We start from the raw sequence: 12,029 nt of genomic DNA, 5'->3' as shown, positions 1-12,029 counted from the left end.
GACTCACTGTGTCACTTACAGGAGGAGATTTTTAAGTTTTTTTCCTTTTTTTCTCTTAAAGTTTCTTTTATTTGGGGGGGTTGCAGGTATGGAGGATGGATGCAAAGGGTCAGGGAAATGAATGGGGTCAAGACACATCATGTAAAAGACATATAGAATAAATGAAGAGAGAAAGAAAGAAAGAAAGGAAGGAAGGAAGGAAGGCAGAAGGAAGAAAGAAAAATAAAAAAAATAATCTCACTACTCATATGTCAGATTTCAGCACCAGGACCACCTACTATAAACTGTTTCTGATTCTCAAGACAGCAAGTTTCTTGCAGTTTCCACATTAGCATTAAGCAGGAGGTATAGAGAGTTCCCATACACCCCAGCCCAGCACAGGCAATTGTCCCCAATGACACTGTCATTAGTAATAATCCTATATCATGTTAGGCAGTGGTGGCACACGCCTTTAATCCCAGCACTCAGGAGGCAGAGGCTGGCAGATCTCTATGAGTCTGAGGCCAGCCTGTTCTACAGAGTGAGTTCCAGTACAGCCAGAGCTACACAGAGAAACCCTGTCTCAAAAAAAGTTCCATATCATAAGCCTATATGGCCATATAATCTAAAGTCTAGAACTTGCTTTAGGGTTCCTTCCTGGTGCTGTGTAAGATACAGGTTTGGGAAAATGTAATGACATCTGTACTGTTACAACATTAAACAGAAGCATTGTGTCCCTCTGGCCTAGTGACATTTTCTGGTCAGTCAGCCCTCCATTCCCCCCATCCCTTCTGAAAGCCACTGATCATTTGACTATGTCCATGGTTTCCCCATCTAATAATGTCATAGATTTGGATTCAAATGCCATGTGGTTTTACAAATCAGTCTCATTCTCTTAGAAATAAGCCGTTATGATTTGCCTATATCTTTGGATGGCTTGATAGCTCATTTCTCTTTTTTGTACTAAATCATATCCCATTGTTTGAATACACCATAGCCTATTTAATCATCTGCTTTCTGAAGGGCATGTTGGCTGATTCTGAGTTCTGGCATTGTCAATAGCCCTGCTAGGAGAATCTATGTGCAGGGATAATATGTGGACATAGTTCAACATCTTCATCTAAATACAAGAGAACTTGATTGGCAGGTGTGATGTTACAATTACGTCCAGTGTTTGGGTCGTTTTGTTTTCAGTCTTGAGGAGAGTATATTTAGGTTTAAACCTCCACTGCTTATCCAAACAGTGGTGCCCTTTGTAAGTCAGACTTCCTCGGTACCCTTGGTGAACATGACCATGTCCAGATTACAGCTGTCCTCACAAGTGTACACAGCATTACATTTTAATATTTGATTTCCTATAACAAGAGATGAAAAGCACATTTTCATGTACACAGTTGCTAATCAAATACCATTATTTGGCGAGGTATCTGTCCAGACCTGCCCTGTCTTCAATCAGGGTGCTTATTTTCTGTAGCAGGAATCTTAAAGAGTCTTATTAATAAAATCAAACCTGAGGCCAGTTATTGGGGTAAATGCTGGAAGATCAGAGAAGCAGAACAAACCACAGCTTCCTCACCTCGCCAGTTCCTCAGCTGGTCTTGTTTCCTCAGACTGCAAGCTTCTGAGTCCTCATCCAAATGGGTCTCAGCTGAACTGCTGCTCAGAAGCCTAAAAGCTTAACCAGCCAAATGCTTCTAGTTTCTGGTCTTCATGCCTTATGTATCTTTCTACTTTCTGCCGTCACTCCCTGGGTGGGATTAAAGGCGTGTGTCACCATGCCTGGCTGTTTCCAATGTGGTCTTGAACTCACAGAGATCCAGAGGTATTTCTGTCTCTGGAATGCTAGGATTAAAGGCGTGAGCACCACCATTTTTAACCTCTGTATCTAGTGGCTGTCTGTTCTCTGACCTCAGATAAATTTATTAGGGTGCACAATATTTTGGGGAACATGATACCACCACATTTCCATCCTAGTTATTCAATGACCATGGAAATTACAGGAGCTTCACCTCCCTGAAGAAGGAATATGTGCATTTTTCTCATTGCCATGCTCCCAGGCCTTAGCTCAGGGACCTAGGAGTCCATGCTTATTTAATAAAAGAATTAGGGTTGTGAATGTGGGCACTGCTCTTGTAATAAGTGAAGCAATTGTTGATGCCCATATAGGCCTATTCACTTTTGGTCAGGAATATTTACTTTACTTCACCTCCAAAGTAAAGAGAGTAATAAACAAAAATTTTTGGTGGTTATGCAGTAACAACAAAAATGCATGAGAACAATGTGAAGAATCTATTAGGTATTACTTAAGAGAGTCCAACAAATTTGTCCTCAGTAGGGCCCAGGAAAGCATTATGTACAGAGTAACTGTCTTCTCTTTCAGTAGTACAATCCAGGAACATTAAACCTAATTATAGTTCCTGCTAACTGATTGTGTTCCATATGTTGAGAATTCACCACATATGACTTCTAATAATTACAGCCACCACACAGTACAAACCATGCATTATTGTCACCATGCACCACCAGATTGCCATGCATTACAGTCACGATGCACCATGAGTGTCAAGCATTATAATCACCATGTGTTGTTGTGTCTTCTTTCACAGATAGAGAAGCTGAAGTTCAAACTATTTCAACAACTCATACCACCCCTCTCTCCCTGCTTCAGCAAGAGTTAGAAACTGTGTAGTGTGACTGCAGACACAACGCACTTTCTGTTTGTGACCAGTTAAGCCAAATGTGCTAAAATTACCTCTTGCCTGAATGTTTTTAGGTTTTTTCCCCCTAGAATAATTTAGGTAAGAGAAAATGGTGATGCTAACTAAATTCACTGTTTGCTTTGCATGGCATTTGTGGATGTGTCAAGGGGTTGTAGGCCCCTTAAATGTGAGCTATGTGTGTGAGGTCAATGAGTTTGGCAGGTTCCCCAGCCTCTGGTAGGCACCTGTGATGAGTTTTGTACTGACTTCCTGGAGTGCCAGTCTTGTCATGTCCGGTGTGGACAGGGATGCCCTCCACTGTGGACCTGCATACTGCGGCTCATGGCCAGATATGAAGGCATGCATGCCTTGGTTCCTTACCCTCACTCCCAGCATATTTCCAGAGGACAGACTCAGTGTGATGGGTCTCACTGCTTGCGTCACTGCTGTTAATGTCTTCAGGAACAAAGAGACAGGCAACTGAGACCGTTTTCCTCTTCTTACTGTGCTCGTAGAGGTCCAGCAGAGGAGGGGTTTAGAGACTACCTGGAGGGGAAGCCCCAGAACCGATCTTGGAACTGCACCTGTCCCCCACACAGGCAGTCGAAACATGACAGATGCCGCTCCGAAAGAGTCTGTCTGCCTCAGTCCCTGGCAAGGCTGAGGAGCTCAGCAGTCGCTCAGCTTTCTATTTCAGTCTAGCATCTGAAAATGTGGTCTGTGCAGCCTGGGCACAGTGTTCCCCACAAGAGCACTGCTTCTTGTCCTAGATTTTCTTTTTTAAAACCTCCCAGAAGCAGAAATCTTTCTCCTGCCTATATTGCTCTACATCTCTTCCTCTTAAAGACACTTCTAGCAACCATACAACTGGAAGCAGTAAATGCAGCCTTGCTGTTAAGGGGCTACTAACCCAAGACACCTTTTGTCCTCAGGCTCCGTGCTAGCCCCTGTCTGTGCTCTACCTGCCATCCTTGTCCTTAAGACATTTGGTGAGACAGTCTTAGGACCTGGCACATCAGTAAGTCTGCCCTGCCCCCACCCTAGTGCTTTAGATTTCCTTTATCTGCTTATTGGATCGCCATTAGCTGTTTATCTTGACAAATGTTCAGCTATCAATACAATTTATGGATTTCAGAAGTGGAAGTCATGGCTTACGTCATTATTCATTTCCAGGCAGGGCTGATCAGCCCCTTCCTGTGTCTCACTCAGAGCAAGTGAGCACGCTTGCCATCTCCTTTCCTCTTGATTTCTATGCCAAAGAGGCCCAAAGAGAATCTGTTGCTGAATTTATATCCTTTTTTATTTTTAATTCTTTAGGAATAGAGGATATGACTTTGGAACAAGTATGATATTTCTTTCACAGAGATTTATGTGTTCGTGATGAACATAATCCAAAGAACACTTTAAAAATATTCCCCACAACCAGGTCTCAAATATACACTAGTGAAGTTCTAGACAAGAATGCATGAAGCGAAGGATCCTGGGAGAGCTTACACTTAAAACATCACTCACATCGCATGAGCTGTGTTTTAAGCAGTTCATATCTTTCGGAGTTTGTCCTTTTATTTTTATTTTGTGTATATGGGTGTTTTGCCTACATGTAGGTCTCTGCAATGTGTGTATGTTGGGTGCCCAAGGAGGCCAGAAGAGGGTGTCAGATCCCCTGGAATTGGAGTTACAGATGGTTGTGAACTGCCATGTGGGGACTAGAGATGGCATCCTGGTCCTCTGTAGGAGCAGCCAGGGCTCTTACCTACAAAGTCATTTCTCCAGCCTCTCTTGAGCTCATGATGGCAAAGCACATACAGTTTGGGTCCCAGTTGTGGGAAGCAGAGCTGATGTAGAAGAAACATACTTTGGTGTGGGTGGAGACTCAGGATCCCTGAAACTGTCTCTTCTACTCATAAAGAGTACTTATGAGTACTTTTATACTTCTTACACTGTTTACACCACCTTTCCTTGTGCCCACAAGTGCTCCTGCTGGGATAACTGGCATTTCCATCAGAAAAGCTTTCCTGGAATATGACGGCAGAACTAAGAGATGCAAACATCTGTGGTTTAAAAGTGTTGGTTGGAGCTGACAGCAGGTCCAGAGTGGGACCCCAGAGACTCTGCTGCTAACGGACTTCAGGAGGCCGTGGACTTTGCACACACCCTTGGCACTCCTGCTTTAAGACCCAGCACCTGGTCCTTATGGAAAGGCCTTCTTTTGCCTGTGTGCAGCTCTCAGAATCCTCACACAGTAGGAGAGGGAGCAGATGTGTGTCGCACACAGACACAGAAATAGCATCCACAAAGGGCTTGTCTAAGTACACTTAAGAAAACAAAACATTAAAACATACTCTCAAGTTCTCCATTCAAATGTCTCAAAAATTAGCCATTTTCCTTAGTACTTGAATTAGATGAGCCAAGTCCCCATCACACCAGTCTTATACACTCCTTTCAATGCCCCATGGGATTTCTAAGCAGAGTTCTGGATTCCAGAAAGTCCACATAGCATTCATCTGATAACAACACTTTGTGTGTCCTTGTTTTCTTTCCTGGACCATCAGATGCCACAAAAAGCCTTGGTTACCACAGGGTGATATTAAGGTTTGGTTTGGTGTACAGTAAAATACATTACAAAAGGGTTGACATAATGTGAGAGGTGTCATTTGTTACAGGTATCTGCTTTATTTGGGTAGAAGGTAACATTTCCCAGAGAAGCTACCAGCCTGCTCCTCCTCAGAGGGCCAGAACCTGGGCTCTCCTAGGTCCCTTTTGTGGTTATATTTTGAAGCTGTCTTCACATTCTTATTTCCTTCTCCCTGTCTCCAAAACACCCATTCTTTGCAGGTCATTCTGGCACTTAACCTCATACCTAGTAGTTTATAGAGCTTCCTAGGCATTGCCAAAAGTGCACTAAGATGCTTGCCAAGCAAAGGATATCCTGCTCCCTGCAGAGATTAACATGTTACTGGGATGTATTAATGGGGAAATAAAAAATTACTATTGGTAAAGCACTTCACTGGCCATAAACTGCTGTATAGATAGGGACCACTGAAAAGAAATGATGAGCAAAAATAGGAGCAGAATTCTAAAATTACAGAGTGTTTTCATTAGAAGTTCTTCCTTCCCAGACTCTGTAAATGCAAGAACATACTTTAAAGGTATCTGCCATTACCCAGGATGAGTCTCCTGTTTTATTTTGTTTCTCCCTCTTATTTTGTTGATATTGTGTATTAATACATGGAATAGCAACAAATGGAAAGTGAGTACTCAGTAGGTTCCTGCTGTATGGCAGTTGCCAGATAGATATTATTTAAAATTTATGCTAGATGCTTAGAGGAAAGCTGCCCCAGGTCATGCTCCAAGCAAAGATGTATGTATGTGTAAATGTAGATGTAAGAGTATGTGCTGTGTGCATGAGTGTGAACCTGAATGTAAGTGTGGGAATGTGAGAATGTGTGTGTTGTGTATGTCTGCTCTCTCTGTGTATACCATGTGTGCTGTGTGTTTAAGAGTAGATGTTTGTGAATATGAGTGTAAGAGTGCATACGTATGTAGTTGGATTTTTCTTCAGGTTGCCAGCTCACAAATAACAACACAGAGACTTATTATTGATTCTGAACGCTCAGCCTTAGCTTAGGCTTGCTACTAACTAGTTCTTATAACTTAAATTAATCCACATTTGTTTTTAAATCCACATTCTTCCATGTGGCTCATTACCTCATCTCCATTACCATCCTGCTTCTTCCATATCTAGCTGGTGACTCCACCTTTCTTCTTCCCAGGGTTCTCGCTCTCTGCCTGAAAGTCCCACCTATACTTCTCTGCCTAACTATTGGCCATTCAGCTTTTTATTACACCAATCACAGTAACACATCTTCACACAATGTACAAATATCCCACATTTCACCCTCTTTTCTAAATAAAAAGAAAGGTTTTAACTCTGACATAGCAAAACTATATACAATAAGAACAATTATCACATAAGAATTATATTCCTATCTTGATGAATCTAAAGTTTTATGTTTAAACCACTTTCTATTATAACTTGTAGTACTACCCTAAAAATATCTTTTAAAAACATTTTTAGATAAACAACCTAAGATTCTATGTCTCTCAACCTTTATAAACTTTATATCTCTTTTATAAGTTTTTTGAATTTGATAAAAAGGAAATAGTATAACTATCTAGTCTTCAACCCCTATTAGAGATCCAAAAAGAATAAAATAGTACTTGAGTAAACAGTAAGTGCAGAGCAAACAACTTCCAACACTATGGAAATGATGGAGACATCTGAGTGCCTGGACGGTCACCCCAAGGTTCCTCTGTAACATTGGGACATTCATCTTTGGCCTCTAGATCTAGAATATCTGACAGACTTTTCTGTGAAGCAGGACTTTTGAATGACTGTCCTACCCTGTCTTGTCAAAGTTTTGCAGTTGCCATCTTTTGTGTCCTGCTTGTCCAATTTGGACAGCATAGTGTCAGCAATTGAGGCAAGGGCAGTTTCTTGCCTAGATAGATAGCATTGCCACACTGAAAGAAAACTCTGCATGGAGGTTCTTCAATGCCTATCATCCTTTTTTGAAGTAAATTGGTGCTTCCAGGAGCAGACACGTCTTGATGTCATGAAAAGCCTTATGTTACTAAAACATTTTAAATGCCATATTCTATAGGTCTCTGAAGTGTTTGAAGACCATTTATCTATCTAAACTGTATCTCTGATTGATCTTGAAAACATACCTAACATGACTACAAGTTTGATTGTTGCAGATGACTAACTACTCACTTGAATTTCTTAATTCTCCTAAATAGTTTCTAAAGACTAGAACTTTACATTACATTTTTAAAAGTAGCTACATAGGTACAATACCTTAAACAAGAGTAGAAACATATATACAGTATAACAAAAATAACCTCAAATTTGTATCAATATACAAAAATTGATACCAATGTAAAATATTTAAGAATAGTTTCTTTTTTGGGTTTAAAAGTAGATTTAATAATCTACCCTTTTATCCTATCATTTCTATAACCCCCTTTTTAAATGAGATCCATGAATCTAATCTCTTAGGTTCAGCTTTTTTCTGACCATTACCAATAACAACTTGTAACCAACCCCCCTAAATGAAGACAAATATCCATAACACACTAAACAACCAAAAACCATTCAATCCACCTCTTGGTACTGTGGGTGTCATGTTCTCTAGACTGTTTCCTGCTGTCTAGGGTGTGACGGCATCTCTAAGGAACCCTGCTAAAATTGAGATAATGGTCAAGTCCTGGGAGATCTAGCTATATTATTTTTTTGTTTAGTCTCTATGTGATGGGAAAGTGTAGAGCTTACTGAAGTCTTGGCAGGATAGTCTGTGATACTAGACCATCTCAGCTAGCAGGTTTGAAGTTGTTATGGATGCAGAATTTTAAGGAAACTGGAGCAGAGGTATTCTAAGAGGCTGGATCAGATGGGCTATTCATCTTTATTGGTGTCTGGTCTTTTTTTTTTCTGAGAACACATAAACTTTTAAAGGTAACATATATATCTGCATTAACACAAGTGTGGAATGTGTAGTGTGTACAAGTTAGCTAAAGATATTTTGTTCTATGTTTGAGTAGGTAAAAGGTATCTGTCAACTTTGTAAGTCCATTTGGACTACATTACCAAGATGTAACATAAATTTCCATCCATGCCATATGAAAAGATGGCATGTAATAATAAGTTGTGAGGATTCTGTCACCAACAAAGTTTATCATGTCCCATCTAGTGTCAGAGTTGTTCTTATGCCAAGGAATCAGCTTCTACATTACCTGTTTCATAGTTTTTCTTGGCTTTCTCCTTCCTATCTGGAGCTAATATCCTCAGGAGGTCTCCCCTGGTCAAATATGCAGAGAAAAACAATGACATCATGAGGTTTGCAGGCAAATCGATGGATCTAGAAAAAAATCATCCTGAGTGAGGTAACCCAGACTCAGAAAGACAAACATGGTATGTACTCACTCATAGGAGGATACTAGATGTAAAACAAAGATAACTAGACTGCTACTCACAACTCCAGGGAGGCTACCTAGAAAACAGGACCCTAAGAAAGACACAGGGATTGCCCAATGACAGAGAAATGGATGAGATCTACATGAACAACCTGGGCATGAGTGGGGGTACTAAAGGGCAAGGTTCGAGGGAAAGAGAGCTTAGAGAAGCAGGAGATCCCAGCTGGATCAAGAACAGAGAGGGAGAACAAGGAATAATAGACCATGATAAATGAAGACCCCCATGGGAATAGGAAGAAGCAGAGTGCTAGAGAGGTCCCAAGAAATCCATAAAGATACCTCCACTGTAGACTACTGGCAATGGTCGAGAGAAAGCCAGAACTGACCTAGTCTGGTGATCAGATGGCCAAACACCCTAAATGTCATGCTAGAACTCTTATCTAATAACTGATGGAAGTGGATGCAGAGATCCTCAGCCAGTCCCCAGGTGGAGCTCCAGGAGTCCAATTGGTAAGAAAGAGGAGGGATTATATGAGTCAGAATTGTTAAGAGCAAGTTTGAAAAAAGCACAGGGACAAATAGCCAAACTAATAGAAACACATGAACTATGAACAAAAATCAGGCCCTCTGGATAAGTGAGACAATTGAATAGCTTGAACTGTTTGGGAGGCCCCCAGGCAGTGGGACTTGGACCTGTCCTTAGTGCATGAGCTGGCTGTTTGAAACCTTGGGCTTACACATGGACACTTTGCTCAGCCTGGAAGGAGGGGACTGGACCTGCCTGTACTGAATCCACCAGGTTGAATTGAATCCCCAGGGGAGTCTTTGCCCTTGAGGAGATGGGAATGGAGGGGAGGGGCTGGGGGGAAAGCAGGATGGGGATGGGAGGGGGGAAGACAGGGGAACCCATGGCTGATATGTAAAATTAAATTAAATTATTAAAAAATTTTACATTAAAATTTTTTAAATTAATTTTGAAGGAATCCATAGCTTTTTTACTTCCCATGGAAACAAATGTACAACCTCTCCCTCAGTGCAACACATTTCCCAACTTGCATTCTGAAGCCAAGGCATCCCTAAAGTATATAAGCTGGTTTAATTCAGCAGTCCCTTCCACAATGCAATGTCTCCCAGCAGTTGTCATTTTCTGTTCATCAGCATTAAAAAAATTTAAAATTAACAAAGCTCCATATAAGGTCCAAACTCCCTGTGTTATATCTTCCACTCTTGTATGGATTACTTTTTTTATTATTTTACTCTCTTAAAGACTTTTTAATATTTTAACTGTTTGTTCTATGACAGTCTACACCCATTTTCTTTTCTTCCTTTAGAACATAAGTACCTTTTAAAGTACATTGTATCTTTTTAGAGGCTTGTTGCGTCTAGACTTGGCTTTCTGAGTGTCTGTAGCATTCTCTGACCAAATGAGCCAAGCCTTAAAGGGCCAGTCCATCTACCACGTGGTTCCCCACTGGTGGCTGGCTTAACACTTTTGTATACCAGTCACCAACTTGCATGAGAGACCATAGGACTAGGAAGTCACAACCGGCTCCCTGTCCAGAACTTTCTTAGATTCCTCAGGCCCTATGTTTGTATATTTGAGCCTCTACGCTGGATGCCATATGTAGTTGGATTTTTCTTTGGTCCATCAGTTCACAAATAACAACACAGAGACTTATTATTAATTGTGAAACCTCAGCCTTAGCTCAGGCTTGTTCCTAACTAGTTCTTATAACTTAAATTAACCCATAATTTTTAATCTACATTCTTCCATGTGGCTTGTTACCTCATCTCTACACTGCCCACACTGCTTCCTCTGCCTTTGGCTGGTGACTCTACTTTTCTTCTTTCCAGAGTTCTCTCTCTACCTGGAAGTTCTACCTATACCTCCTGCCTAGATATTGGCCATTTGACTTTTTATTACACCAGTCATAGCAATAAATCTTCACATGGTGAACAAATACCCCACAACATATGTATGTGTATGAGCTTCCTGAAACTTCTATAGAATGAACCCCACAGGAACATCCCTGTGTTTTATCTTATACTTACTGCACACCTTATTTACATACCACCCCTATTGTTGTTATCATTATTCCAGATGGAGAATTATACACAGTAACTCTAAGTATAAAGGTTTTCTCATTTTCTCACTCAGTAGAAATTGAAGAATTTCTGACCATTCAGGAAGGGGTAGGGTCACTAGTGCCTATGCTGGGAAGATGAGGTTAGAAATGGTTCCAAGTGGAACAGGTTCTTCTTGCATCCACCCATGCCTCCCCAATGTGAGCTGTACCATTGTGTATGCAGACTTGCTGGACCATGCCAAAAAGTGACAAGAAGGCTTCACTTTTCACTTTGACATCTTGCTCATCAACTTTTTCAAGAATTTCATCTCTGAGAGAAAGAGAAAGTTTTCTCTGACAGACTGTCACAGAATCCATTGTTAAATAGAGAGTTCTGCCAGGTGGTGGTGGCGCACACCTGTAATCCCAGTACTCAGGAGACAGAGGCAGGTGGATCTCTGTGAGTTTGAGGCCAGCCTGGTCTACAGAGCTAGTCCAGGACAGCCTCCAAAGCTACAGAGAATCTCTGTCTCAAAAAACAAAAAACAAAACAAAACAAAACAAAAAAATAGACAGTTCCTGGCCTATACCACTCTCTATGAGTAGAAAGTACATTTTCCTGGCCAGTAAAATAATACATATATACACACACACAGAGACAGAGAGAGAGAGAGAGAGAGACAGAGAGACAGAGAGAGAGAGACAGAGAGAGACAGAGAGAGAGAGAGTGAGACAGAGAGACAGAGAGAGAGACAGAGACAGAGAGAGAGAACTACTCTAGTCATGTGATAAAACCATGGTCTGTCATCACCCTTTCATTCCCATTAGTGCACTGGCCTCCTAGGTATTCATTTGCTCTAACTGTGAATCTATGTTTGTGCGTGTGTGTGTGTGTGTGTGTGTGTGTGTGTGTGTGTGTGTGTGTGATTTGGAAGCGGCTGTTAAGATAACCTTCAAGCCTTTGTTTAAGTTGAGCAGCCCAGGTCTGCCGAATCAATCCTTTCCTACCCACACCATCACTTCTCTGGAGCTTGCTCTTAACACTGACAGAGAGATCCTGTTTCATGCTGGAGTCGATTCGCATTGATCCTGTCTCTGCTTAGCCCCCCCACCCCCCTTCATGCTGTACACCCGACGGAACCTGGCCCTTACCATGCTAGCCAGTTTTCCATTGTTCAACACAGTCAGCACAAAAAAGAGAAGTTTTACTCTGGTTCAGGGTTTTGTGTGTTAATGTTATCAGTTGTAGCCATTGTTTTGAGCAACTAGCACATCACAGTGGAAATGTATGACACAGCTAGACACCACT

Source organism: Onychomys torridus, chromosome 5 (genome assembly GCF_903995425.1).
Source record: "Onychomys torridus chromosome 5, mOncTor1.1, whole genome shotgun sequence".
Classification (NCBI taxonomy): Eukaryota; Metazoa; Chordata; class Mammalia; order Rodentia; family Cricetidae; genus Onychomys; species Onychomys torridus.
The sequence above is the reverse complement of the archived record's forward strand: the minus strand, read 5'-3'. Positions refer to the sequence as shown.